A 6922-nucleotide genomic window follows, 5' to 3' on the forward strand; every position below is an offset into this window, starting at 1 on the left:
TTCTAAAGTCTTAGATATACAAGGTAAAAGGGAAATTGGTCGGTAATTCTCAATGTAGGAACTTGGTTTATTGGGTTTAGGAACGGGAATGATTGTGGAAATCTTCCATTGTTGAGGGTATACACCAGAGTTTAGTATTTTATTATATAGTATGACAAGTCTATATTTAAGGGAGTATGGGATATTTTTTAGAATGGGATACGATATTTTATCAGAACCAGGGGTTTTTCCTCTTAGCGTTGAGATTGTAGTTTCGAATTCATTAAGCGTAATATCAGCTTCAATTTGAAGCGCTTTTGATGAAGGTGTTGGGTTAGTATATGTTTCATTCTCGCTTTGAGCTTTCAATGAGTTAAAGTTAGGGGGGAAATTTGGATTGGAAGAGTATGATGACCACGTTTCTGCAAATTTTTCTGCGATTTCTTGAGACATATAAACAGGTCCAAATTGTGTGTTAATATGGGATATATTAAATTTTTGTGAGGACCCTGTTAGCATTTTTATGTCTGACCATATTTTTTTAGGATTCGAAGTTGGGTTTATGTTGGCTGTTAACTCTTCTAATGATTGCCTTTTAGCCAATTTTAACTCCTTTCTAAAAATCGCGTTAGCCTTTTTATATTCAATCAGATTAGGGTCAGTTCTGTTAAGTTTAAATTTTTTCCACATATATTTTTTCTTGTTTCTAAGAGTTGAAAGTATATTTGTCCAATAAGGCAGCTTTGTTGAGAACATTTTGGTGTTATTTGAGGGTATGGCAAAATGAGCTGCAGATCGAATAATTGTTTTAATGGCAAATGCTTCAGCATTTACATTTTCACAAGGGCGCCTAGTATTAGATAAATATGTTGAAATATTACAGAACTTTGTCCAGTCTGCCTTATCAGTCAAAAATTTAGACCTTGGTTTGATATTGTAAGATTTAGGAATGGAGAGGGAAGTGACTATTGGAAAGTGATCGCTATTGTGAAGATCATCTATTGTATGTGAAGAAAGTTTTGGTGCTATAAGGGATGAGGCTAGGATAATGTCTGGATGGGTAAAAGTGCCATGTGTAGAGAAGTGTGTTGGGAGCCCATCATTCAAAACGATAAGGTCATGTGAAAGAATTATATCTTCAATGATTTCACCCCTTTTATTCACAGTCAAGGATCCCCAAAGTGGACTCCATGCGTTAAAATCTCCCAAAATAATAATTGGTGTAGTGAATGAATTTAAAATATTAGAAAGTTCTATATAAGAAAAATTCTGTTGAGGTGGAATGTAACAGTTAATAATAGTGAATTTAAATCCGATTTCGATTTCTATGGCTAAGCAAGAGATGTTGCTGTTGACAGGAATTTGCTTATGATTTACTGATTTTTTAATAAATATTGCGATACCTTGTTTAGCGCATGTATGTTGAGAGCTATTGTGAAAATAACTAAAGTATTTATTAGGAGGGTAAATCTTTTTATGAATAGGTATATGAGTTTCTTGAAGTGATATAATTTCTGGTCCAAATTCATTAATAAGAATATTTAAATCAGGGTAGTTATTAAGTAGACCGTTTATGTTCCATTGCAAAATTCGCATAATTTACTCTATCATTTCATTATTTGTTGACGGAGGGGAGAATACTGTAGGTAGTGGAGTGAAAATTGCAGAAGATGTTAGTGCTGGAGATGTAAGGTGAGAGAGCAACGAGGAGATCATTGCTTGTGTTTGAGAGTCATCGACTGATGCTGCTGTTGTGTTTGTTGTAGCATTTGCTGTGGTGTAATTGTTTTCGTTGGTTTCTTTTGTTTCTTTTTCATTATTTTTAGTGATACCTTCATTATTTGTAAATGAGTGAATGAGTTCTGTAGAGGTTATTTGGGTGTTTTTGTTGTTTTCTTGAGAGTTGTTAGAATTATTTTTAGTTATGTTGGCAAATGTAGTGGAGTTTTCAAAGAGAGGAGGAGATGAGTAGGATTTATGTATTTTTATTGCTTCACGCATGGAACATTTTTTGTCTGTTTTTATTGTTATTATTTGTTTCATTTGTAAGAATTTGGGACATGTTTTGTCAGAAGAGGGGTGATTACCTGAGCAATTAACGCAAGAGGTTCGAGAGCAAGCGATAGGTTGGTGAGGGGGGAGAGCACACGTGTCACAAACAGGGGCTTTAGTGCATCTTTTGGTTGTGTGGCCCAAAACTTGACAGCTTTTACACCTCATGGGATTTGGGTAATATGGCCTTACCTTGGTTGTGTACCAAGACACTTCGATCTTTTCCGGTAGGTGATATTTATCGAAAGTGAGTAGAACAACACCACTAGGAACCGACTTTTGGTTAATATACTTGGGGAATTTAAAAATTGACACCACACCCTGTTCTTTTAAATGTTCTATGATTTCATCTTCTGCAATTTCGTTAAGGCATGGTGCGTAAATTGTTCCTTTTGTATAGTTAAGGTTATTGTGGAGTTTTATATCTACATCGCAAATGCCATGTAATGTTTTTGTAATTATGAATTTTCTGGCTATTTGTTGGTTTTTAACTAATAATAGAAGATTCCCGTCTCTTAGTTGTGATATATTAATTATTTCACTGCTAATGATCTTTAATGCTTTATGTACAGCAAAACACGAATATTTGCTTATCGGCTTTTGTGAATTTATTGCACTTAACACTAGGTATTTCGGATTGTCTTTTGTTGTTGGAGGGAGATTTGGGAAATCGTTAATGGGAAATGATTGGGTTTTTTTTCTTTTTGGTTTGGGACTTGATGATAACAGGGCAAACCTGTTATCACCAAGAGAGTGTCCCCCTTGGGGCATATTTCTTGTAGTAAACAGTGATTATATATTAGCACTCTATAACACGTGTTTTAAATGAAAAATATGACACTTTAAATATAGTTCAGAGAGAGGGAGTGAAAGAGCAAAAGAAACTCACTAATAGCACCAAACACAACCGTTCGCTTCAGGCATCAGTCGATGACTGCATTACTAAATTACTTTTAATATTTGAAATGGCCGTCTTAACAGCTAAGAAGCCTCCAACGATAGAGAGTAAAATTGTCCCAAACTCTTCGACCTATGCCAATGCCAACTCAGAAATAATCGATACTGAGATTCTTCTAACTAAAAACAAATCAACTGAGCTTGAAAAACGTTTTTATTTCTTTTATAGCCCAAGAAGATTTATGAGTTTGTTAATAATTAAAGCTAGTCGAGCCTGTGGATATCTAGATGGCTCCGGATGATCTACAGCTTAAGACATTAAATAGTTAGTACTCTCCTCGAGCTCAAAATATTTTCTGGGCATCGGATCAGTAGATAGTTTGTGAGGTAGGGAGACGATGTATTGAGAATGTGTTTACTCATTCCATTGGATCTTCCAACAAGCAGCAAACACTGGAAGGATATATGGGTAGTGCAGATCTATTCTTATAATTCCTTTGGTGTTGCTATTTCCCAATACTTTAGTGTATAGTGTTCTGTGATCTTGTAGTTAGTACCAAAATTTACTATTCTAAAGTTAAAGAAAAAACTTGAAACTAAACTTCGGACTTTGAAGAATCCACTAAAGCACATCTGAGAATTATCCACTATCATGATTATATGAACAAGTCCTAGTATACTGTATTATCTGACATAAGAAAATTCTTTTCAATCTGACTTTTGGAGACTTGTGTAGAGTCAATCCAGTTGATGCTTCTTAAAATATTGGTCTAAATTTTTATAAATTCTTAAAGAGACCAACCCGCTATTTATGACATAATAGAGCCTAAATATATCAAGTTACATTTTGAGCTTCGATACTAATACTTACACAGATCCTAAATAAGGGATATTCGTGCAAATCAAAAATTTTTGTTATCATAAAATATTGGAGTCAGTCATTCCTAAGCATACTTAAATTTGCCCAAAGATAATTTCCAATGATAGTAGCGAAAACTGCGGAGAATGAGTGTGAGAGAGAACTAGATTGTTCAAAGAAAAGGAAGGAGAAAGAGAGAGGCAGTGTAGAATAAATAAAATGGTGATATGGGAAAAGTTTAGGGAAAGGGAAAGAGAGGAAAATAATCGGGTATTTAGGTTAGGTATGTATAGATTTAATAGATTTCAGAGCAAGATCCAAATGATGCTATTAAACTCAAATGAAAATGAGTAAATATATGGAAACTAGAAAGTTAGTTAACTGATTGAAGCTTAATAAAACTCCAAAAAGTCAATAAAGCCAGCTTTATAATTTCGCACGACCTGTTTACACACTTCTCAGTTTATTTGTATACAATTTTAGATGCCTAACAAAAAGCGACTCAAAATGCAATTTGAAATAGTTTTTGCTTTCAACTATCTTATTGTTGTTGATTTTTTTAATCCACCGTCCAATGTACGTATCAAAGAAAAACGACTACAAAGAGTTTGTGTCAAGCGAACACGCAAATCTCTTGTGACAACATAAATACCAAACACATGATTTAATAGTGATGTGCAGAGGATCAGCGCAGGATCACTAGGAAATTTACAACCGGGATTACAAGCAAAGCCGAACGCTGTCGGAATAGTTGTGATTAAGGAGGATACACGTTTTCGAATATATTCGCGGTGTGGCAGCGCAGAGTGACAAAAGGAGTGCACAAAAGTTAGAAAAAAAAGCAGAAATAATAATAATGGCACCCCGATGGTGTGGCACTCGAATAAAGTGATGATACACATGCAACAACAACGCACACACACATTCACTCAAAATGCGCATATTCCCCAAAGCCGTGGAGGGGTGCAAACTCTGCGCAAAGGCAGCAGCTCGTGTGATTAGCCCGACACGCTTGCGCTTGCCGCTCTTTCAGGCCGGAAATGGGCTGTGCCGTGTTATAGTTTTGGGTGCCTTCCACTTTTTTATGTAATACATTTCGGTGTTTTGTATTTTATGAGTGCATGATTTTGTTATTGTTTTGTTTTTTTGTTTCTCATAATTTCTCCTTTTCCTGTATATCCGTTGCGCGGATTTGGCACATTTCGATGCGCAATAAATTTAGTTTCCTTTCTTTTAGATGATTATTTTTTCATTTTATGTTTTTTGCTGTTGTTGATATCCAGCTGTTTTTTAATTAAGCATGTTGCGCAGGGTTGATTAGGAGGGGTTGCCCGCTTGTGAAGAATGCTCGGTGAGTAAATTACGTCGGATAACATGACCGAGTTGTGTCACTTGCGGACAGCAGGGGAACCAATTTCAAAGAGCAGGGCATTATGCGGGCTGTAGGGTAAAGTAGGAAGCACGCTATTGTCTAGGTGATGATGGTAAATCAGTTTTGACGTAGAAGGTATTTTTATGAGAGTTGTATAAATGTAGTAGAAGTGGTATAATGATGTCTATGCACCGTTTGAGAAGCTAGAGAGTTTAGCTTAGATGTTGAGTACTTTGGAATTGATGGACATATAGCAATCTGTGTTAAAAACAGCCTTTCCTCCATCCACAACTCCGGAACAATGTGTACTAATGAGCTGGGGAGTATATTGGTACAAATGTATATAGATTACAGTAAAATAGATCCTTAAAAGACTTTCCAGACTGTATTGAGTTCATGAGAATCTTAATCAGAGAATTGAATCATTAAAATCACTAAGCTGCAGAACAAAGTCTCTAGTTTAATTGGTTCTTCAGAAACCTTGACTATTTTCTTTAATATATATCTTGGGTCTTTGAACTCCTTGCGCCGTTGGTTTTCTTTCAGCTTCTGATTTCTCGGATCCGACCCTCCTGCAGTCCATCAGTTCTCTATGTCATATATTTCCTTTATGATCTCAAGACTCCTATAAAGTTCAGAGATTGCGACTACTGGAATCATCAAAAGAGGTTCCATTTACTGGAGCTAGGAGTGAGCAAGCTATAACTGACATCGCAAAAGCTTTATTATCTAAACTTTGAAACAAGTCTTCATTATTCTACAATTTATCATTGCATTGTATGAACCTCCTGAATGTTAGAAACGCTCTAAACTGTCTTGCCACATGCTCGTCCATGATTGATGATGTACAAAGTCGGACTAAGCCCACTTAAGCTTAAAATACAAAACGCAAATAGTGCTGTATTGCGCAAGAGCATAGCAGTTAGCGGAGGTGGTGAAAATGCGACACGAGCGAGATGACCATTTAGGAGTGCTGGTACTTGCATGCCACAAACAGCAGCTTAAGCTGCATGCAATCTATAGCATTATGCCAACAAGAACAAAGCCAAACAAGCCTATACTAAGTCCCCCAATTTGGTCTAAGAAACCCGAAACACATAGTAAGCCTTAACTTGCAACAAAACATTTCGAAGGCAGTTCAGTAAGGCGAGCAATTGTCCTGCGCTGGTAGTGGCAAGGCAGCAGTACGCATTTAACGGGTCTTGTAAGCCGTTATATAAGTGTGTTTCGCATTCATTGCAACACTCATGATTATCCTACTATGAATTTCGGTTTTGTGTGGCATGTCACTGCTTTATGTCAATGTTGCACATACATACATATTCTATCTAATACTGTTGTTGCTGCACTCATGCATTTATACATACATATGTATGTGTACGAACTCATTACATAAATATACTTATGACTGCCTTAATGTCGGCTTGTATTCTGTGGCATGTTGCATATTAATGCTTGTGTCATTAGCCGGTCACTACTATCATTACATATTACTATAACTAAGTGTTGCATGATTGCAATGACATTTATCTACTCGCCGTCAGCGTTGTTTCCCATGAGATCGCTTGGGTCTGAGCCGGCGCTTGCAACTCTGCTTGTCCTGTCTTTTGCTAGGCCGCTCTGCATGTTTTTGGGATTTTGTTTTTGCTCTTAATGACCATTAAGTAAAATGTGTGACAATATTGATTAAATGTAGGCCTCGTGTAGCAATTAAGCCGGGTGAGAATTCTGCCGGAGGTTTATTATTATTGATTAAGACTTGA

The sequence above is a fragment of the Zeugodacus cucurbitae genome, chromosome 3 (assembly GCF_028554725.1).
Source record: "Zeugodacus cucurbitae isolate PBARC_wt_2022May chromosome 3, idZeuCucr1.2, whole genome shotgun sequence".
NCBI classification, from domain to species: Eukaryota; Metazoa; Arthropoda; class Insecta; order Diptera; family Tephritidae; genus Zeugodacus; species Zeugodacus cucurbitae.